The sequence below is a fragment of the Amblyomma americanum genome, chromosome 9, assembly GCF_052857255.1.
Source record: "Amblyomma americanum isolate KBUSLIRL-KWMA chromosome 9, ASM5285725v1, whole genome shotgun sequence".
In the NCBI taxonomy this organism is placed as follows: domain Eukaryota; kingdom Metazoa; phylum Arthropoda; class Arachnida; order Ixodida; family Ixodidae; genus Amblyomma; species Amblyomma americanum.
Genome location: NC_135505.1, coordinates 3,674,131 through 3,698,283, shown reverse-complemented (window position 1 = coordinate 3,698,283; position 24,153 = coordinate 3,674,131). Strand labels below are relative to the sequence as shown.

Here is a 24,153-nt window from a genome sequence, read left to right as displayed (position 1 = left end):
CACGCGGAAGAATGCTGAATAAAGATTTGATTTGATTTGAGTGCTTCAACCTTCTCTCCTCCTAAATAGAACGCAAGCACCTTAACGAAACCGCTAAACGAAAAGTCATGTCTCAATCAAGCAAAATTTTAAAACGAAATACGTCATGACTGACCCATTGCGTTAGCATGCATGCTGTTTTTGTTGGCATCGCTTTATAGCGACATCATTAAAGACATTTCGTTTCAGTAGCAGCGCATTTATCCATGAAGAAAGCTGCAAGGAATACAGGCTGCGCACTCTGCTAATAATAATAATAATAATAATAATAATAATAATAATAATAATAATAATAATAATAATAATAATAATAATAATAATAATAATAATAATAATAATCGGTTTTCTGGGGAAAGAAAATGGCGCAGTATCTGTCTCACATATCGGCGGACATCTGAACCGCACCGTAAGGGAAGCGATAAAGGAGGGAGTGAAAGAAGAAAGGAAGACTCTGCTCCCCTGAGAACTTTTTGACGTTTTCGCAGCTTACTTGCTGGCAATCCTGTGCTCACGCAATGGAGGCCACAGAACTGGAAGGCAACAAGATTGCCTCGACTGCGACACCCGAGCATAGCGACCGCTATAGGAACTTGGTGGTTGAGAGAAAACAAGCCATGCGAAAGGAAGCCCCAGTGATCGCCGAGTTCGGAGCGTTCCACATGCGCGAGGGCGCTGCGATCGTCGAAGAGCACGGACGTGCCTCACATGCGCTCCGCGATTTTTGGGTCCTCTGACCCGGTTAATCCCTACGGATCTCCAAAATTCTTGCTGGAACCGACGCCGAAAGTGAAGCGGACCACGAGGATACCACTTCCAAGCCGGTGGGTCCATTTTTTAGGATTTTATCGGACTTTGAAGTTCCCACGTGGTCGGCCAGGCGTTAAGCCTAACGAGGCTTAGCACGAGCTCGGGGCTCCACGGCCTTCCCGGCCTCGGCCCGCGGTGAAGACGCATCGGAGCGATGTCCCGAACGAAAACTTCGAGTCAGGAACAACCCACAATCACAAGACAACCAGGATTTTTTACGGAACCGCCCGAAAACATGGAAGAAGACTTCCACGACAACATCGACGTGACCCACGTACCGCGAGGCCACGACGGCCTCGTCGCTACAGGGACTCAAGCCCCGGGATGCAGCACCCCATCGACTCTACAACGACCACAAGTTAACGGAATGGACGCAGACAAAGCAGAAGGCTGGGCGGTCGTCCAGTCAAAGAAATCGAAGAGACGCCAAAATGGCGGCGACAAACCGCAAATTTTGGCGGGAAACGGCGCAGGAAGGTCGCCATCTTCCGACGAAGCGGGAAGAAGCGCAGCTGGCGCACCGGAGAAGAAACAATGGGAGGGAGGGCCGAGGCTGCGACTGCCTCCTCTCCCGAAAGACGACATCAAGATAGTCCTCCGGCCGAGGGGACTCGCAGTCAAGGATCTACCGCAATACAAAGTGGTGGAAGCGGTGGTTGCGGCCACCGGAAGAGGATGCAAGGAAGAAGATCTTCTCGTCCGACTTCGCCACGGCTCGAACATCATAATCGTGAGCACAGCTAACGAAGACGCAGCCAAGAAGGTTCTGCACATCAGGCAGATCAACTTTGGAGGCAAAAGCTTTGCAGTGAACACACACGCGGCGGCCCCGGAGGGAACGCTACGGGGAGTTATTCACGGCCCAGCACCGAAAACCACATCCGAGGAACTCAAGGCCCACATACGACTTCGCACCCAGGGCGTCAGAGTCATAACGGCAAGAATGCTTGGAAATTCAAGCACGGCCCTCATCACTTTCGACGGCCCTACTCTTCCGAAGTTTGTCATCTACCACAGCAGCGAATACCGGTGCCACCCGTACAGGCCAACAAGGCAGGTATGCTACACCTGCGGCCAACAGGGGCATCGCATGGACGTCTGCCCAAACCCGAACGCCAAGGTCTGCAGACAATGCGGACTTCAGAACCCAACGACGGACCACCAGTGTACACCCAAGTGCCTAGTGTGTGACGGCGACCACATCACGGGCACGAGGGACTGCAAACAACGACTCAAATCAGCGTGCGAGCTGCGGTGGGGCCCCCTGCAGCAGCAACGCAAGAGCCGGGACCGCAGCCGCAGAAGAAGGCCGCGGTGGTTCCGAGACGAGAGCCAGGAATCCGGGCGCAGCGGCAGCCGCGGACGCAGCCGCAACCGGAGCCGGAGTCGAGGATCCGAGCGGGACGAGTCCTTCCCGCCCCTGGGACAACAGCAACAGGAGCAGAAGCAAGGACAAGAGCAACAGAAGAAAAAGAAGACCGGCGGTGTCAAGGTGAGCTGGGGAGACGGCCCTCCCAAAACGCTCTTTGCTCCGCACTCAAACACAAACACACAATCCACTCGCGAGAAACAGTTAATGGAAGAGAACAAAGCCCTCAGACAGGAACTAGGCCAACTCAGAAAGCAGCTGAGCGAGGTCCTTAAAGAACTCCGCGAAATCAGGACAGGGCAGACGCAGCCCAAAACTCAGACCCCACCACCCCCAATGGTGGAAGCAACACAGCCACAAGATGGGCAGCTCGAGGCTCTCATAATGAACATGCAGAAACAGACGCAAGAGCAGATGCAATTTATGCAGCAGAAATTTGCCCTTCTAGAGCAAAACGTTAGAACACACATTAAGAATCAGAACGCGCAGAGAACGACTAACGACGCTAGAGAACGCCTATATAACGAACGCAGGTTCGGCGCAGAAACCCTCAACTCCAACCCTAGTACACCATCATGGCAGAACGCCTCCAACAATTAGAGATATGGCAATGGAACTGCAGGGGGTACAGGCAAAAACAAGGCCTCCTGCAGCAGTACATTTATGCCAAAGGAACCCCGCCAGACGTAATTATATTACAGGAAACCAACTGCACACCTTCGCTGAGGGGCTATACGTGTCAGGAAGCTCGCCGTACGGCGACCCTCGTAAGCAAGAAATTGGTAGCCACAGCACACGACGAAATAACGGACACTCGGATCGACCACACGATCACAGAGATTATACCTAAAAAGAAAGCACAATCCAAGAGCACCTTTATTATCAACCTATACAGCCCGCCTAAGCAGAAGGATGGGGACTTTAGCAGGCTTTTTACAGAGGCTAGAAAACTAGCGGGCAACAACACCCTAATAATAGCAGGCGATTTCAACGCCAAGCACCCAAAATGGGGTTACAGCAAAGACGATAAAAAAGGAAGAACAATCAGCGACGCTGCAGAGCAAACGGATTGCGATCTCCTAACTGACGAAACCCAACCAACCAGACAGGGTAACAGCGTCAGCCCAGACACTTGCCCCGACCTGACTTTTGTGAGGGGCGCCAGACAGGTCGAGTGGGAAAACCTACTCGAAAACCTAGGAAGCGACCACTATATACTGAAAACCAGCATCACAGCCGAAGACACAAAACGAAAAATAGGCAAGACCCGTCTCGTCGACTGGGACGCCTTCAGGGCCCACTGTAGACAGATGCAAGGAGGCGACATTGTATCTGTGGGGGAGTGGAGCCAACAGCTCAAGGAGGTCCAGGAACTCTACACCAAAGAAGTGGACCGAACCGAACACGCCCCGGAGGTGGATAAGCGACTCCTCAAGCTATGGGAGGCGAGACGCGGACTCACCGCACGGTGGAAAAGACAAAAGCTGAACAGGAAGCTCAAGACCAAGATAGCTGAAATCACCAAGCAGGCGGAGGAGTACGCGACGCAGCTGGCCAGACAAGGATGGCAGCAGTTTAGCAACGCGCTGAACGGCACCCTGAGCACGGCCAGAACGTGGCAGATCCTCAAGTCCCTCATGGACCCAAGCAAAAACAAGTCGGAGAGCGGCAAAGCAATACGAAGGCTGGTGCACCAATACACCGGTACAGATAACCAACTACTGGAGGAGGTCCGGGTCAAATGCTACGGCAACGACCAGGTCGAGTGTTACAAAGAGGAATATCAAGGCGAAGAGAACCCCGTCATGGACAGGCCCATAACCAGGGAAGAGGTGGTCGATGCGATCAGGTCGGCAACAAGAAACACGGCAGCAGGAGCAGACAGAATCCGCAATTCACTGATCAGAAACTTAAGCGACGGAGCTATTGACCAGCTCACCGCGTACCTCAATAAACTATGGCAGGAAGGAACAGTACCCGCCGAATGGAAACACGCGGTCGTGGTGATGATTCCGAAGCCCGGTAAAAAACTACAAGTGGAAAACCTCAGGCCGATATCCCTCACATCGTGCCTAGGCAAGATGTACGAACGAATAATAACGAAGAGAATTCAGTCACACCTGGAGAGAAACCAACTCTACCCTGATAGCATGTACGGGTTTCGAGCCCACCTGTCCACGCAAGACGTACTCCTCCAGCTAAAGGAGGAAGTACTTGAAAAAATGCCGAGAAGCGGAGAAAACGTTGTCATGGCCCTCGACATCAAAGGAGCCTTTGACAACGTAAGCCACGCCGCCATCATGGAAGGCATAAACGACACGAACTGCGGAAGGAGAGCCCATAACTACATCAGGGCCTTCCTAAGCAACCGAACAGCGACCGTAGGGCTAGCCGAGCTGCGAAGTGACGTCTTCGCCACACCCTGCAAAGGAACACCCCAAGGCTCAGTCATATCGCCGGTGCTCTTCAACATGTCAATGCTAAGACTGGCAAGAAAGCTCAAAGAGATCCCGGGTATCAAACACGCCATGTACGCCGACGACATAACCGTGTGGATCACCCAAGGATCGCTAGGAGAAAAACAAGACCGACTACAGGAAGCCGCCACCTGCGTAGAAGACTACGTGAAGGAGAGGGGCCTGAAATGCTCGACCGAAAAATCGGAGCTCATCAGAATAGGGAGACACCCTACCCAAGCCCCACTGGACGTCGTCCTCGAGGGACAACCGATCCCGGAGAAAAACATAATCCGCATTCTGGGCATGTGGCTACAGAGTAGCCGCAAATGCAGCCACACCATCACCCTGCTCAGGAAAGCCACGGAACAAGTAGGAAGAATGATCAGCCGAGTATCCCAAAGAAGATACGGAATGAAGGAAGACGACACCCTAAGACTCGTAAACAGCCTAATCGTCAGCAGGGTCACATACTCGCTGCCCTACCACGCAACAACAAAAGCGGAAAGAGAGCAAGCCGACTGTATACTAAGGAAGGCCTACAAGATCGCTCTGCACCTACCCAGGAACACGTCAAATGAAAAATTACTCCAGCTCGGAGTCAGCAACACCTTTGACGAGCTAGCAGAGGCTCAAATGGGTGCGCAATTGACGAGGCTCAGGGGCTCCCCCACAGGAAGGGCGCTCCTAAAAAGGCTAGGTCGGAACGCAAGTGGTCTGGCTGACAGATACACAGAAGTTCCAGACGACCTCAGAAGAACTTTCAACGTGGGACCCTTACCTAAAAATATGGATCCCAACCTACACGAAGAAAGGCGGAGAGCCAGGGCCGAACAGATAAACAGAAGGCTAGGCCAATCCGAAAGCACACTATACACAGACGCTTCTATGTACGCAAGAGCAGAGAAACGCACAGCCGCGGTAGCGGTGGTCAACGGTACAGGGGAAACTATCACCTGCGCTTCAGTAGGGGTGTCAGGGATAGCAGAGGCCGAAGAAATTGCCGTCGCGCTAGCGATAGCCGAAGGCTACAGAAAAGGTCGCTCCCTAAATATCCTAACGGACTCGAAAGAAACATGCAGAAACTATACGAAGGGCAATATCAGCGGCACTGCCCTCAGAATAATCAGCGAGGCGGCAGCCTCAGCTGAAAGAATACCCATACAACATATAATCTGGGTGCCAGCCCACGCAGGCGTAGCAGGAAACGAAAGGGCGGACAGTCTAGCTCGAGGGCTCACTTACCGAGCAGGCTTATCGATCGTCTCGGAGTCACGGCTACTCATATGCGAGGGGGGCTACACAGAGACCCTACAACTATATAGGGGAATCAGAAAGAGATATCCATCACCACACAAAGCACTAAATAGGGAAGAGGCTGTAGGATGGCGTAGGCTACAGACGAACACCTTCCCTAACCTACACACATACAACAAGATATCACCAACGCAATTCAGACCAGACTGCCCCTGGTGCGGCAGTACGCCCACACTCTATCACATCACCTGGGAATGCAAGAGAAACATAGCATTCCACAATCAACAAACACCGAGTGCGGAGCAATGGGAGAGCTGTCTCTTCAGCAGCGAGCTTGAGGTCCAGAGGGCCTTGGTAAAGCACGCAACTGAAGCGGCACAACTCAGTGGAGCCCTGGACTGAGGGCCCACTCTTGCTTGAAGACTCAAGTCGCCAGCACCCAAGCAAGACGACCAGGAAGTCTTCATCCCCGCGAACCTCTTGGAAAGAAATAAAAGTTTTCTCTCTCTCTCTCCACATGCGCACTCACGGCTTCGTCATTCTTCTCTAATTAATTCACCGGTTTACTCAAAGCTTCTCTGCAGCTCTCTTCGCACATTAGAGGGTAGAAAATTCGGAACGTAAGACACCCATAGGCGTCTATTGCGAAAACAGTCCTGCTATTTTTTATTACATGCCGTTTTTCGCCAGGAGTTAAGGACCACATGCGTAAATGACACGCACATTTTCTTAGAGAAAAACGTAAAGAGGAAGAACGGGTGACGTCGGACGGGGAGCTTGGGGAAAGAATCGAGACAAGAAGTGCGAAGGCAATATCCGAAAAGAAGGAATGAAAGTAATTACTCAACTGTAATGAAGGTGGAGTCCATTGTGGGAGACACACAAGAGAGGCCGTCATTATTCATGCGGGATTTTCTGGATAGATAGCGAAAAGGAGGGTACACTGGAACACCAAGCTGAGCATTCAGGAAACTCGAAGGACTTAGGAAAGAAAAGCAGCAACTGATGGGAAGTATGACGTAGGAGACACTTGAGCTCCGGCTTACGGATGTGACGCGATAGTTTGATGAGTTTACGCCTAGTATTGGGGATTCTCTTGTTTACATTCACAGATCCCTGGTGGTCCTCATACCACTCCTGCCGATGTGGTGCCGTGGACAAACGATGCGCCGTTGCCCTGCAATGGCAGGCGCTATCCCCGGTTGCTCTTCCCGAGCTACCTCTGGTGACTACCCAGCTCAACGCGGCACGACGGTGCCGCTCGCCGTCGTCGCCTGGGCTTGTGTGGCCGAGCGAAAGCTTCACGCCCGCGGGGGAGACGGCCGGAAAAACTGCGCTTGTGTACCTTATCCGAACCGAAAAAAGGGAAACAAGCGGCTACATATCATATCTTCACACTTTGTTACTAATCAGTGAGGAACGTTTGCCATATTCTTGAATTTCGGCAGACGGTGGACCGCCGGCCCCTTTAGTGACGAGGCCTAGCGAGTACGCAGTATTCGTGTGTGCGATTTCGGCGATCGCACAGAGCGAATTCGCAAATTAATAGCGCCTGCAAATAGCTGTCGAGAGTAGTTTTGGCTACAGTGCCCTCAAAGAGACGACTGCCTACATCGCAGGACGCGAGTACAATAAGGGGCAAGTGCCTATATATGTCACCCGGTCTGCATAGCATGTGCAGAAGGCAGCCTGCAGCAGCCGTCGGCGTCGACTTTGGACAATTAATCTGGTTGTTTTCATTACTTCAAGTAATGTCCGAACGTATTTTTAGCGAAACCGATCTAAAAGTAAATTTTGGTGACATAATAGAAAGCAGATACAATTAGCGGAAAGCGCTGGTATTCTACGAAAAGCGTTTCCCAACCAGGCGATATAGCATCATCGGCGCTTATTGCAGTTTTATCGTGGTGTGTAAGCGAGTAAAAGTGCAATTTGCGAGCAAGTGTACGTAATATTTAAGATAAGGATAACCAACCTGACCACGTGGTCGGTCACGTGGTGCGGAGCAGCTGCCGGCGCCGCGACGCCGTGGCTGGGCACGTGGTTCGTCACGTCTTTGGTCACGTGGTGCGGTTTCCAGAGGATGCGCAGACCAGCGAGGCGCGCAAGCTGTGCGCCGTGTGACGTCACTGCTCCTCGCGCATGCGCAGCACGGCTCGTCAGGAGCCACGCGAAACTGCTCAACCTCGGCCAGTGTAGCTTAAGCTACAAAAAGAGCAAACAGTAAGCGGCTTGCGACCTATATGTACTCTGCAAGATTCAAGTATTTTCTTCTAACGCTGTACAGCGGTGAGCCGCCCCGTTCAGAGCGCACCGTCGGTGCTCTGTACTCTGCGGTGCAAGTCCGCGCCATCTAACTTAGCTCTGGTTTTGAGTTAAGCATTCCGTTCGCATGCGCGGCCAAAATAAAGCGCATGCGGCTTCCTTGTCGGGCCACCACCTCGCGAGTTCGCTTCGTGCCGCCAGGGACGCACTGCCTGCATTTGTGACGCTATGACGGTGTCGCCATGCCGCCGTGTTTCGCGAGCGTAATGCCAGGAAGGCAAGTGCCAGTGATGGCGGATTATAGCCCGTTTCTGCATGCGCACCACTCGCCGCGGCCTTTCGGCGTGTATGTGCGCTGCGTATTTTGCTGCGAGGGACAGCACATTTCGCGTCTGCTCAGTCCGGCCAACTTGGCTGCCTCTGGCGCTTCTTATGCCGCTGGAAGAAACGTTGGCCGGAAGTGTAGCGGAGTAAATGTCCCCTCTACGATAGAGGAAGCCAAGTTCGTAGATCTGTACGGATGCCAAATGCGGTACCCCTTGTAGCTGATAACAAAGAGACGCCATCAAACAATACGCCTGCAACGCATGGTGCGTGTTGGCACGGGCAAGACGAAAACCAAACAACCAACTAGGCCCAATTCTTGCACTCAGCCTGGCGCGTATCTGAAACGCGCGATCACCCGATATCACTTGCACTTGCTTGCATAGCCACCTCGTGATTCGCGCGAAACGCGTGGGGTTTCCGTCTCCGTTACATACCTGTATTATTCAGCGTGGCCCTGGCGGCGTGAAGACCAAGCAGTGAGCGGAAAGGAGGCCGAGAAGCCACGGGCAGGCACCGCTTTATATTGGCCGCGCATGCGCACGGGACGCATAAACCAAACCCATAGCCTAACGTTAGATGACGCTGACTTGCTCAGCAGAGCACCGTCGATGCACTCTAGACAGGGCTGCTCACCACTGCATACGTTCAGAGCCAGCTGTAATTAACGTGGCAGTTTGGGCTTACTTATTTGTCGTGACCGATGCGTGCAGCGCATAAAGTACAGGGCACGCGATAGGAAGACACTTGTGCCGCACTTGTCTTCATTTCTTGTGTCCTCGTCCGTTGGTGTACTGTGCGCCTCCGCCAGGTGTAATCTCGCCAAGTAGTACACCCATATCTACAGAACGCCCGGCAGCTAATATGCAGGAATGCTAAGAGGAGGTGCTAGTAGCGAACTAATGACAGAGAGAGAGAGAGCAAATCAACGTTTAATGCATAGAATGGTTGGGTGGGACCTCAATCCAGGAGCGCTTTGGCTTTTCACCAGCGAATGCTGGTCTTCCGAACGTAAGCTGCCTCGACAACGCCGCCTCCCAGTCCTCAGTAGGTGGGTTATTGATTCATGGTATAGCTGGCTTTTTCTGGCAGGCTTGTATCATGTGGCACAAGTTAGCCACTCCACCGCAGAAGGTGCAATGCGCATCATACGAATTTGGAAACACGTAGCTCATTTTGACGGGAGTTTTCTGTGCTCGATTGCAATATCGTGTGCACACCTTGCTCCCTGTTGGATTATTCTGTATTCGGCGTGTACTTTTCTTGCGAATCTCAACTGTTCTGCAGCAGCTCCCTGTAGCTTAATAGTGGTTCTGAATAATTATGCTACTGCGCATGTTGGGGTACCCGGGGTAATAGCGCTTCGGGTAGCGGCGTGAGCGCCTTCGCTTCCAACATTCGCAGACAGTCCTGCATACCATCATCATCAGGATCATCAGCCTGATTAGGGCAAAGGCCTCTCCCATGCCTCTCCAGTTAACCCTGCCCATTGCCAGCTGCGCGCACCCTGTGCCTGCAAACTTCCTAATTTCATCCGCCCCCTAACCTTTTGCCGCCCCCTGCTACACTTATTTGGTATCCACTCCGTTACCTTTAAGGACCAGCGGTTATCTTGCCTTCGCAGTACATGTCATGCCTAAGCCCACTTCTTCCTCTTGATTTCGACTAGGATGTAATTAACACGCGTTTTTTCCCTCACCTACTTTGCCGCTTCCAGTCCCTTCATGTTACACCTATCATTTTCCTTTCCATGGCTCGCTACGTTGTCCTTAACTTACGCCGAACCCTTCCTTACCCGCCACGTTTCTGCCCCGTAGGTATGTACCGGTTAGATACAGCTGTTGTACACTTTTCTCTTGAGGGAAATTGGTAAACTGCTATTCATGATCTGAGAGAACCTGCCATATGCTCTCCACCCCATTCTTATCCTTCTAGTCATTTCCCTGTCATGTTCCGGATCAGCTGTCACTGCCTGCCCTAAGTAGACGTATGAACAAACCAATTACTGCACACCGTATGACCATGTACATTGAAACGAAAGAAAGTACACAACCTGAAATGAGCATTATCACCTCTCAGCTTGATACATCACTAAAGGCGTATTTTTGCACAGTGTGGAGATACAGAAATGCCACAGGATAGCAGCGCCGTAAAATCACTTGCGGGTTGAGTTCGTAGCAGGATGTTTACGTGCCTTCTTTTTCAGCGTCTTATGCTTACTGCCTACTAAAAATAAATTGCTTACAAAAAGAAAAAAATTGTTTTTAGCCGGTCATTTGTGCAATTCATGACTTGCGAGGATAGTTTGTGTCTCGCATGGTTTACGATTGCATAGCTATCTCGTCTGGTTTTAACGCTTTTATGTTTGTGTGTCCCATGATTAGATGAGTATAAGTATGCGCCGTGTCGAAAATAAACTCAATTGAAAGTTTGCGCTCGTGTCTCGTTGTGTTCCTATGTGGCGTTGCCCCTTTGCCTTGAATCTAGCACTCCCAAGTTTCAGTATGCAGGACCAACTAGCCCCCTACAAAGCTTTACTGACGTTTATTTCTTGTACATCGGACCTCAATATTCCTAACTTGTCCCCGCTTCCTCGTATACACTTTTTCACTAGCTTAATAGCTGAAGCAAGATGCCGTACAAGAACTGTGTCCTACGCACTCTACCACGAACGAATTGAGCGCCTCAGTCATTGCCTCGGTGTTCGGGTTCATGGCCCCCTCCGAGACCACTTCCAGGAGGCTTTGCAAGCTTCTACGCGAAGAGATCTGGACACAAGTGTGGATCTACCGAGGCCACATCAAGGCCACCTGCGCTGAGACACTGGAACCGGAGCAGCGCAAGCCCATGTCAAAGTACTTCTCTGACCATGCGGAATCGCTGGGTGAGCACCTTTGGGACGCTTCGTTCAAGAACTTACCCAGGAAGGCAAAACGGGCGCACCGAGACAAGCCGCAGTTGATCAACGCCACCGGGTGCACTCTTCCACCGTACGTTGTGCGAACTCTGAGCAAAGGACCGAAATTTGCCACCCATCCAAATGTGGGCCGTTTGAATGTTTTAAGCACGGTGCACACGACTGCCAACAGCGCACCCTCAGAAGAGAAAGCTGCGTGTGGTGCAGATGCGCTGCTCGGCGCTAAGCAGAGCATAACCAACAAGACTAGGAAAAAATATGGCTCCCAAGAAAACCAAGGAATTTTTGGCCGAGAACGGCATGAGGCTTTTACAATCGGACAAGAGGGGTTGCATTGTGGTTTTAGGGGCAACAGAGTACAAGGCGAAGGTCGTGGAAGCAATTTCGAAGCACTTCCGCAAGGAGAAGCATGATGAACAAATTCTGAAGATGGTACGAAGCTAAGCCGCAAAACTGTGCGAAAAAGTAGGACTTGAGAAACTAGGAAAAGAAGTTAGAGACAGCAAGCAGCTTTCGCTAAAACCCATCTTCACGCACAAAACCCATAAAACAGCTTCACCCTTCCGGACAATTGTTGAAGACCAGGGCAATGGCAACGCGATGCGTCACGATACCTCCAAAGGCTTTTGAACTTGCTTCCCTTGGACGACCCTTTCTTGATGCGGAACTCTCACGAGGTGGTGCGCTTCTTCAAGGAGGATCCAAAAGTGACATGGTTCTCTATCGATGTCCAGGACCTATGTTACACAATTCCACGCGGCTACGTGCTGCAGGCTGTGGAAGATTGTTTGGACACGCACGGAAGTGTCAAGTTTATGAATGCCAGTGGAATTAGCACTTCGGACTTCATTGCACTATTAGAGTTGTATCCCTCCTCCTTGTACGTGCAGTTTGTTGGTGAGGTATTTTTCCAGGAGGATGGGATATGCATTGACTGTAACATCGCGCCAGTGCTGTGGAACATTTTTCTAGCCAGAGGCGACCATGTCTTACGTGACACACTCTTCCCGCTTGGCATCACAGCGTGCTACAGGTACGGCGTAGTGTATAAAATACCACTGCCTTGCAGCAGGGCCTATGTCGGCCAGACAGGAAGGTGCTTAAATGAGTGGTTGCGGGAGCACAATTACAACAACTCTCTGGTCAGTGCCCCTGGCAACCTCGCAGAACACTGCGCCGTGCACAAGTGCGAACCTCTTGTGGACAGAACGACGCACGGTTCTTTTTAAATCGAAGGACAAGACCACAAGGAAATTGTGGGAAGCATTTTGCATGGTTTCAGTAAAGGGCGGTGGCGGGTTCGTTAGCGACCCGTCTGTGGTTTTAACAAAAAAAAAATTAATTGTTTTTAGCCGGTGGTTTGTAAAATTGATGACTGGCGAGGATAGGTTGTATTTCGCAAGGTTTACGATTGCTTAGCTATCCCGGTTGGTTTCAACGCTTTTATATATATATGTATCTGCCCCCCTCACCCAATGCTCTTCGGGGCCTGTGAGGTACTAATAAATAAATAAATAAATAAATATATATATATATATATATATATATATATATATATATATATATATATAATATATATATGTGTGTGTGTGTGTGTGTGTGTGTGTGTGTGTGTGTGTGTGTGTGTGTGTGTGTGTGTGTGTGTGTGTGTGTGTGTGTGTGTGTGTGCGCATGCGTCCCATGATTAGATGCGTATAAATATGTGGCATGTCGAAAATAAACTCAGTTGAAAGTTTGCGCTCGTGTCTCGTGGTGTTCCCATGTGGTGTTGTCCCTTTGTCTTGAATCTAGCGCTTCCCAGTTTCAGCTTACTGCCCCGCTTGAATTCTGTCGGATGCAAGTAGGTGTGAAAATATGGTATGCTCTAATAGGGCAGGTCTAAGCAGCTTATTGCGCTGCTTTTCCCGGAGGTACAAAGTTAACCTGGATTCTGTATACACACCCTGTAAGGTCATGAAAAGGAAACAATAAGATTGCGGTACGGATCGTCAGTATGCGCAATGCGTATCTGTTTTCCAGCGGTGCACAAAAGGCAGTACGTGAAACAAATTCTTCGAGAGATGTAACAAATTTCAAGGACTAGAATAATTTTATATGGACTTAACTTTTTTGCAAAGCGCTCGGTATTGTATTGCGTGCGAAACTATCTGCCCCTTGATTATAGCTTTCGTATGTCTTTGTTTTCTTGCAATAACGCTTGGTTAGCCTTAACTTGGTCAAGCTCTATTTCACCCTTTTCAATCCGTACCCTGAATCCGCCGCAGTGATGCAACGCCCGAAACGTTCGCTTACTGACTGCCAACCGGGATCGGTTCCGCCACTCGCCGCTGGAGACGCAATGCGGAAACGCCCACGTATTGAAACGTACGTGCACAGGAAGGAGCCGATTCGAGTCGAAATTAACCGCAGTGCTTCTCAGGTGCCTAAAAACCCTCTGCCGCATTAAGCGCATATGTGCATATGTGATTTTTTTGAAGCGATGTTTATTGTCCCAGGGCATAAAAACTATGAAGTGAGAGATGAGTAAGGTGCTTAAATAAATGAAAAAAGGTGCGCTGATTTGATGAAATCAAGAAGTGAACGATGATATGGACCCTCTGTCTAGGCAATATAGGAATCCGGATTGTCCGATGAGAGGCCCGCTGCCGCCAGTTGCCGATTGGAATGTCCGGACCCCGTAGAATATCTGTTACGGGTCCAATTGGACTTATTTTTGGAAATGTGGCGGAGGGTTTGAAGGTTGCTTCACTTCCGCCACCGGTTGGCCCGGTATTGCACTGCCTCCGGGATCGGCCTTGTCTTTAGCGCGTCTTTACTATCCTGTCTTTCTATCCCATCTTTCAACTCTCCTACTATCTGCACGTGGTAGCGATTGTGGCTCGGCTTGAGCCAGTGAGCAGGCCTGTGCACTTTCCTTTTCTTTCTTCCAGGCAACAGACAGACCGACAGAGAGACAGGTGCCGAATTCTCGTCGGCTTCAGCGCCAGGCAGTCCCACAACAGGTGGTGGATATCCGCCTCACAGTCTCTGTTCTTGCAGACTGGACACACGGGGGGGGGGGGGGGGGGATCTTTGAAATGCGGCCACTTGCGTGTCACAGCTGGGGTTAGGGCAACCCCGACCCGTAGGCTCCGAAGCGCAACCTACTCTGCACGGGTAAGACCACGGGGGAGGGTTACCGCACACGGAGGGATTATAGCACGTGCGTGGCGCCGGAGGTGTTCCTTTCTTGTTAAAAGGAGGGTGGTGTCATCCAGAGTGAGGACACGAGGCAAAGACGAGGTTGGGGTCGAAAGGCGGGTCACAGAATCGCGCGGCTTTGTGCGCTCAGGAGGCTACGCGGGACCCACTCAATACGGATTTGCTGCGGGATGCGTGCCGCTAGACGATGGATGTCTTGGCAAATTTCTGGGGTGCGACTGACTCGTCGTAGTAGGCGTGTGACGTGAAGGGCGTCGGTGCGAATGACAATGCGGGCTGTGGGTAGCATGGGAACGACGGCCACGAGCAAAGTGCCTCTTAAACCGCAAGCATCTCCGCACAGAAGGAGGAAGGAGGTTCTGAAAGGCGAAACCTTGGCGGTTTGTTCAGAGCCGGCTTGCAAGGACAGTAAACTGCCGTTGTTTTAGGTTTTTTCAGTAGCGCAGGAAACAAAGGACGTGACAAGTGCACGTCCTTTGTTTCGCAGGACTGGATGCTTGAGTCAACGTACATAACAATGGATCCATGCAGCAGACTGGCGTCTTGATCTGTAATTCGGTCGCGAAACGACGATGCCGCGCGGGTAGATGATGGCCGACGTAGATCAGTTGGCTTGTTGTACTTAGCTACAAAAAACGCCAGGGAGAAAAAACTGGCAGTGGCAGCTGTAGAATGGAGTGCGATGAAGCATATGTCCTTAGTGCACACGTTATGTGTGTAAGGCTTGACTTTAGGCGGCGAGCATCGCGTAGTTGCTGCACCATCTGATCTAGTGTATTCAGCTACGCATGTTCTTGGAGCGCCACGATCGGGGTAATGCGAGGAAGGCAAGTGATGACCCTCATTGCCTCTCGATTAACAGCTTCTGGACGATCCCATTGAGCCCTCGTCAAATGCTGGAATTGGGCTTGGTAAACGAGGCGCGGTTGCACAACCGCCCGCACCAACTGTCGTGTAACATGAGAGTGGGCTCCGCCTGTTTTAGGAGCAATGCGTCTAATTCAATTCTTTATTTACCAGAAAACTGGACGGTCTCCAGGGCTAAAAGTTGCTGCCTACAACTTGTCTGGGGCCCTGGAGCCGTTTACAAAGCGGCAGCAGACATTGGTGGCAGAGTACGCTAACATTAATTACAAACAATAAGTAGCAGAAGGCATCAGGAAGTACAGACCTGCTGCATGGTTTATCACAACAATAGATTCTTATCAATTACAATTGAGAAAAGTGTACTCGTAGCTCTTTTGGGGATTTGAAGGCTACCTGTTTGTGTTGATTTAATAAGACCGGCATATTGTGTTTTAATGATTGCAATTTGTACTGAGTGCGAAAGTATGGGACTAACCAGGGTTCGGAAATTCGAGTTAAAGAAGGAGTAGCTCTAGGTTGCAGCAATGCCATCGAACGAAGGAAACTCTGGCTGTCATGCTGAGAAAAATAGAAAGCATGTAGCAATCGGTGTTCATAGTGATAGTCAAAACTAATAATTTTTATTTTGCAAAGAGATGCGTTGTCGTAGAGTGATGATCAATATTGTCTAAGTAGCGAAGGTACCTTTTTTGCAGAACTATTATCTTCTCAATATTTGCTCTTGTGGTGCTTGCCCATACCAAACTGCAGTAGCTCACGTGCGGGGCGAATAATGCGTTATATAACAGAAGTTTAACTTCTTGCGGCAGAACAGTACGACATCGCGACATAGCTCCAGTCACTGAAGAGATTTTCCTTGCAACATAGTTGACATGAGTGTCCCAACTCAAATGGCACGAGAAATAGACACCGAGAATTTTGTGAGTATCGACAAGGTCAATATTTTTATCTTGAATCATTAGAGAATTTTCTAGAATGAATTTCTTGCTTCTGGCTCGAAATAAAATAGCTTTCGTTTTCTGGATGTTTATTTCTATTCGATTTAATTGGGACCAGACAGACAATTTTTCAAGTACATCATTACAATGTGACACAACGGCATTCGGATCATTACCAGAAATAAGCACAGTACTGTCATCAGCATATATAATGAATTGTACACTGTTGTCAACATGAACTATGTCATTTATGTATAAGTTAAAAAGAAGCGGACCTAATACACTCCCCTGTGGTACACCACAAGATATTGGAAGTAAGGATGACTGGTGGTTGCTAATACAGACACACTGGCTTCTATTGCTGAGGTACGAGTTAAGCAAATCATGAGATTTTCCGCGGATGCCATATGAAGTGAGTTTTTTAAGAAGTATGTTATGGTCGAGACAGTCAAAAGCTTTGCTGAAACCAACAAAAAGACCGAACGTATATGTTCCCTTTTCAATGTTCTGTAGTATATTTTCTTTTATTGCAAGCAGCGCCGTTTCCGTAGATTTACCTTTTCTAAATCCAAACTGACAATCGGTCAGCGCCCTAGTTTTATCTAAGAAATTTATTAGGCGTGAGTAAATGATCTAGTCTAGTCCTTTGGAGAAAAGAGGTAATATAGAAATCGGTGGATAATTATTTGCTTGATTTCTGATCAGACCCAACGCCTAAATTGCTTGCTTTTTAGCCCGAGAAAGCCAAGCAGTACGTTTTCCTGACTCGTGTATTGCCAAGGCCATGATTTTTACGGCCGAACTTTCTGTAATTGGAGTTCCGGATAGATGGAGACGAATTGGTGTTTAAGCCAGTTTACGGCGCCCCCAGCGATTGGCGACTGACACGAACGTGGTTTTGCTCACTGAAAGCTGCAGACCAATTGAAGAAGCAAAATTCTACGTAATATCTATGGCTGATTGTAAGCCTGCTGCTTGAGTCATCAGGTCGTTGTGAGTGCTCCATACCGTTATGTCATCAGCATACAATAAGAACTTAATCTCAGAGACATCATGTAAACGCCAAGCAAGGGGGATAAAAGCAATATTAAAAAATGTTGGCGATAACATCGATCCATGGGGTACGCCGCCAAGAGGCACAAATGATCCGACGGCCTCACCACTAAGGCCTATGGCAAAGTGTCGGCCTTCAAGGAAGGATTTAACAAAACTTCGCACTCTAACGGGAAAATGCAGCATGTCAAGCGATTCCAGGTTGGCAGCATGCGTGATATTATCGTACGCCTTTACAACGTCCATGGCGAGTACAGTACGTACATTGTGGCTGCGAGTTGAGGCCAGAACTGCGGACGCCAATGCATCCCGTCCATCTTCTGTACTATATGGACGTACGAAAGCCAATTTGGGCGGGATGGTAGAAACCATGGTGCTCAAGCCACCACGGCAGTCGTGTGGCAAGCATTTTTTCGGTAAGCTTGCATAATGTTGGCGTGAGCGATATAGGCCGGAAATTTCCTAAGTCTGTCGGCGGCTTCACCGGCTTTGGTATGGGGATCATAATAACCGATTTACAGGTTTCTGGTACGACGCCTTCTATCCATACCTTGTTAATGGTGGCGAGGAGTTGAGGCAGTACAGCGGAACTTAAGTTCTTGTAAACCTCGTACGGAATGGAGTCCGGACCGGCCGCAGTCTCCCGACGGGCCTCGTCTATCGTTGCAAGCAACTCGGGCATTGAAAATGGGCTATCAATTCCCTCGGCGTCGGCTGTAGATGGGAGCTTATCGACATATGCTGCAATGGCAGCCAAGTACAGCGGAACTTAAGTTCTTGTAAACCTCGTACGGAATGGAGTGCGTACCGGGCGCAGTCTTCCGACGGGCCGACGCCGCAGGGACCGACGCCGGCGAAGCCACCTCTGCCAGCGCGTCACCGGTGGCTCTAGGCCTAGCCTCGGAGCCCAGTGCAGCTGCCGCGATGACTGAAGGAGATATGCGTACTGCCACCCAGTCAGACGGCGCATGAGCCTCGGGAGCTTTTTCAGATGCTGCGAAGTCAGTTCTCTTGATATAAGGAACGTATTTACGCTGATGGCGAGATTTTTCACTGGAGCGATGTGCAGCCACCTTAGCAGGGACACTTCGTCTCGACGCTGTTAGGTATAAAGCTATATTTGTCAGTGGCAGTGGCGAGCGACGGATACGCACTTACACGGCTTGCACGCCTCTGTACATTTACCAGGTTGGTGCACTTTTTCTTGTTAATTTAGCCACCGTGGGCCTATTCTAACGCCACTGCTGCTGCAAAACGTGTTGTAACGCGGTTGTTTCATGTGACTGTTCTTGATGGGGGACACGGACGAAGCCTGCATTGCTTGCAGCAAAAAAGGTGATGCTCCTGATGACCTCATAATATGCAAAGAATGTCAGTACCCCTATCATGTACAAGGCTGTTCCGGGATTCCTGAGTCGGGTAAAGCGCTGAGTGCTCGTTCGCGTAGAGCATTCTTCTGCCCAACATGTAAAACGGGAGCTGCTCGTGGCGGAAAAATGCTCCCCACTGCCGACGCTCCTCCTTTCGACATGGTCGCTGCTTTTCTTCAGCTCAACCAAAAACTGGATAGTCTAATGCATAAGGTAGATAACATTGAACAACCCGTCCAGACAATGTCCGACCATTTTGCTGAGATCATGAAGCGTCTTGATAACCAAGAAAAAGAAATCGCGCACCTACGGAAAAGAATGGCACAGGTTGAAAATACGCGATGTGAAGAACAACTTTGTCAGCTTAATACCGACTTGAATGAGCTGGATTTCCGAAGCAGGAAAAAGAATATAGAAATTCATGGCATTTCTAAAACCGAGCATGAGGACCTCCTAGCCAAAGTGAACGAAGTGGCTAAAGAAATTAATATTGCAGAACTTAGTGAGAGTGACATTGAGGCATGCCACCGGCTTCCTGCAAAAATGGATAAGATACCAGCCATTATTGTGCGCTTTCAACGACAAGCCCAAAGAGACCAATGACTTCAAAAAAGAAAATGTCTGGTAGAGAAAGGCAAAAACATGTACTTGTGTGAAAACCTGACTCGAAGAACGAAATGGCAGCTTCTGCAAACGAAAGATTGGGCTAAGAAAAACAATTTCCGGTTTGTTTGGTGCTCAAACGGGAAGGTGCTTGTTCGCCAAAGGGAAGGTGATTCTGTACATATCATTCGAGATGAGAGTGACCTTGTTGATCCTCTGCCGTGATTAGGTACCATTTGTGAATGTTGCATGCAGTGACATAGTAGCATGATGGCACCGGACGCGCACCCTCTCCCGTGCGAAATCGGTAGCAGCGTTTCTTTGGACTTGAAAAGCCCGTCAATACTTAAATGTTTTCATCTGAACGCTCGGTCAGTCAGGAACAAGCGAGATGACTTCAGTATTTTATTAAGTAACTTTCTATGTAATTATGATCTCGGAGACCTGGCTGACCGACAGCGATACCTTTAAATTGCTTTCATTTACAACATTTTCTTTAAATCGAAAAACTTCTCGTGGAGGTGGTGTATGCATACTTGTTAATGCCCACTTTCAGTGTGAAATTTTAAACTATTTGTGTTTCCTGTTCGATGACGTTGAAATCTTTTCAGTTAAATCAGGGAAAAATTGTAATGTCTGTGGTGTACAGGCCACCGTCTGGTGATATGGGTATGTTTCTTGAAATAATGGAATCTTATTAAGGCTTTGTAATTAGGAATAAATATGATGTAATCATTGGAGGCGATTTTAACATAGATATGTTATGTTCAACGAGCAGCAGTGTGGATTTTGAAGTCTTACTTAGATCATAATTAAATAGTTTTTAGGCGCAAAAAAGGACAAGACGCATAGGGTAGGAGACAGGACGAAGCGCCAACTTCCAACTGATTTTATTGCATGCGTGAAACGTACTTAAATAGCTTGTCGTGACATGTGCAGATGGGTCACCTAAAGCTCAAGTACGACTTGATAAGGCGCGCTCCAGGAATTTCTTTTCACAGTCGTACAATACTATCGATGTGTCACTTACGCACAGGTCGCCTTTCGTTTTGATAAAAAACGCTTCTATCAACTCCCTAGCATTGGTATTCCAGCTTTTGCCCAGAATGCGCAAATCAGTGAAGCAAGGCTCACAACTGCGGGACGGGCACTTACTATTGTGCTTAGTTAGATGTGTGCCTTCCTTTTTCTGCTTTACGTTTCTCTCATGTTACCTCGTTCGCTCATTCAGGCACCTGCCAGTCTGGCCTATGTAGGAGTGCCCGCAAGACAGGGGGATTTCGTAGACCACCCCTTCAGCACATTTTACGAACGGTCTCCTGTGCTTTGTGCATCGTGTGGCCCATAATTTGAAAAAAGTTGCCAGCCGCCATGGCGTACGGCTCGCCTTTTCGGCACCGAGAAAGCTAGGTGGCCTTTGCTCCCGTACTGATAAAGAAAACAGCAAGGAACGAGGCTGCGGAACAAAGCACAGGAGACCGTTCGTCAAATGTGCTGAAGGGGTGGTCTCCGAAATCCCCCTGTCTTGCGGGCACTCCTACATAGGCCAGACTGGCAGGTGCCTGAATGAGCTAACGAGGGAACATGAGAGAAACGTAGAGCAGAAAAAGGAAGGCACACATCTAACTAAGCACATTAGTAAGTGCCCGTCCCGCAATTGTGAGCCTTGCTTCACTGATGTGCGCATTCTGGGCAAAAGCTGGAATACTAATGCTAGGGAGCTGATAGAAGCGTTTTTTATCAAAAAGAAAGGCGACCTGTGCGTAAGTGACACATCGATAGTATTGTACGACTGTGAAAACAAATTCCTGGAGCGCGCCTTATCAAGTCGTACTTGAGCTTTAGGTGACCCATCTGCACATGTGACGACAAGCTATTTAAGTACGTTTCACGCATGCAATAAAATCAGTTGGAAGTTGGCGCTTCGTCCTGTCTCCTACCCTATGTGTCTTGTCCTTTTTTGCGCCTAAAAACTATTTAATTATGAACCAAAACCAACTAGCCCAGCAGCAAGTGCTCTTAGACCATATTTCTAGTACAGTGGGCCCTTCCTTTTGTGTGTCATCTCCACGTTTCATTGATGATTGTATCACATGTGTCGTCGCCAACACCTATCGTGCAAGGACAGTCGCCTTTTGCATCAAGAACGGCTTGGTCCCCGTTGAAGTAAGTGCGCTTTTTCGCCCTGTGCTTCCTTCATGCGGTCACGTAAAGCGAATTAGCAAGATCCTCAGGTCGGAGTTTTGGCGCCAGAATCGCCTTTTTTATGACCTTCTGCGTGCTGCCTGCTTCGCACAAAGTCCTGCATGTGTAGCTGAGACCGCTTTTCGATCCATCACCAAGTTGGCCTCAAGGATGACTGAGCAACAGTGGACGTGCATGCTCAACTGTTTGCTGAGGGAAGTAAGAAAGGACAAGAAGATGAAAGGTGGGGAAGGATTGGTGATAATGGGTGATGCACATCTGCCAGAGAAGATGAAATCTGTTTTGGAAAAAGGACCGAAGTACGCAGTGGAGCCAAAAGTGCCGTCTCAAAATCTATTAGCCATCAACCGACAAATTGCAAGAAACTCCACAGCAGAGGTGCGAGAAAAATGCCTGCTGGAAGGCGTTGAATCCCTTCTAAAGTCGGGTTATCCGGACACCACAAGAAACAAGGGAATGTCGACGGAAGCCATTGTGTCGTACCGTAGAAGAAATCAACTGTGTCTACTACAAGCTGATAAGGAGGGCGTGTTTGTAGTTATCTCGGACGATGACTACTCAGCGAGAGCAACTCAAGCGGTTAGAAAGAATTTCGTTCCAATATCTAAAAAATCTACAAAAATAAAAGCGGCCGCGATGGCTTTGTGTGATGGTCTGGGGTTGAGCACCCTTACTAACCAGATTAGAGATAGCAAAAAGAGCGCGCTCAAAGTTTTCTTTTCTGTCAAAACTCACAAGCAAAGCATGCCGTTTAGAACTATCGTAACCGAAAAAGGCACGTGGCAGAAAATTCTTAGCATGTATTTGACTAAGCACCTGTCCAAGCTGCATGTAAATGATCCTTTTTTGACAAAACGGTCAAATGATATTTGTGAATTTTTTGAAACCAACCCTGATGTTGGGAGTGCTTTTTCAGTGGATGTTGTAGATTTGTTCTATTCAGTCCCTCATGGCCCCTTGTTCTCCGCTGTTAGGGAATGTATTGAGGAAAATGACCCGATTTCTTTTCAGAACTCAGCCGCTATTTCCATAGATGACTTTTTAACCTTATTACAGTTTTACCTGGAATCTACTTTTATCACCTTTGACCAGCAATTTTTTCTGCAGAAATCAGGCATATGCATTGGGTCCTGTGTGGCACCGGTGCGATGTCACATCTTTCTATCTCATACTGACCAAGATCTGCAGCACGTTTTACCCATTGACAAGGTTTTTAAAGTATTTAGGTTGTTGATGATTTTATGATTGTGATAACTAAAGAAGGTCTTTACAACCTTAAGAAAACGGTGGACAGTGTTTTATCTGCCTTTAGAGAGCATGGAAAAGGTCAGGAGTTCACACACGAACTACCTGCTCATGATTCATTACAGTTTTCAGACTTGAAAATTGAGTTCTGTGGTGATCGGGTCTGTTGGTCTTACTTTCCGTGTGCAAAGAAGCAGCTGCTACCCTTTGACTCCTGCCATTCCAAACTTGTTAAACGCGGCATTGCTTCGCTTTGCCTTGAATCCGCTCTCAAAAAGTCATGCCCTCACAAAATGCGGGACAGTTTTTATAACCAATTGGCTAGGCTTTTTGCAGCCGGGTTCCCCCGTTCGCTCGTGACTGCGGTGGTTGAATGTCTCCTAAACAAGACAAAGAATGGTACTGGTAGAGCTAGGCCAGAGGTCCCTCGAGAAGAGGTAAGACCAGTTGTGGTGCCATACGTGCATCGCGTGGCCCATAATTTGAAAAACATTGCCAGGCGCCATGGTGTACGGCTCACCTTTTCGGCACCGAGAAAGCTAGGTGGCCTATGCTCCCGTAGCGACAATGGCTAAAAAGCCGCCTTTGTTTGCCATGCAGGTGCTGCTTCCACTTGTGCCGCACAGCATCTAAATCTGCCATCCTGCCCATGACACTGCTTCTCTGCACCAAGTGACTCAGTTTGCTTCCTGTCATGTGCCTCCATTCGTTCATCAGGCGGCGCCCTCAAGATTTGTGAAAAGTTCTTATCACTCCAAGGCTGCGGCATGGTCATCGACAGCAAGTTCCACACCAGTATTTGGGCGCTGGTGCCCGTGGAACCGCTTCAGTGGGCACGAGAGCAGCGTTGCAGCGACAATGGCTAAAAGGCCGCCTTTGTTTGCGTGCAGGTGCTGCTTCCACTTGTGGCGCACAGCACCTACATCTGCCATCCTGCCCGTGACAGTGCTTCTCTGCACCAAGTGACGCAGTTTGCTTCCTCTCATGTGCTTCTGTTCGTTCATCAGGCGGTGCCCTCAAGATTTGTGAAAAGTCCTTATCACTCCAAGGCTGCGGCATGGTCATCGACAGCAAGTTGAATGCCAGTATTTGGGCGCTGGTGTCCGTGGAACCACTTCAATGGGCACGAGAGCAGCGTTGCAGCGACAATGGCTAAAAGGCTGCCTTCGTTTGCCATGCAGGTGCTGCTTCCACTTGCGGCGCACAGCATCTACATCTACCATCCTGCCCGTGACAG

General features: G+C 49.2%; 1 protein-coding gene and 1 pseudogene across 1 annotated transcript in view; one reads left to right on the top strand and one right to left on the bottom strand.

Moving 5' to 3' along the window:
- The window catches only part of RyR (Ryanodine receptor), a 1,185,515-nt gene that overhangs the window by 1,069,795 nt on the left and 91,567 nt on the right, over positions 1–24,153 (bottom strand).
- On the top strand, positions 14,117–14,237 carry LOC144105814 (U2 spliceosomal RNA; annotated as a pseudogene).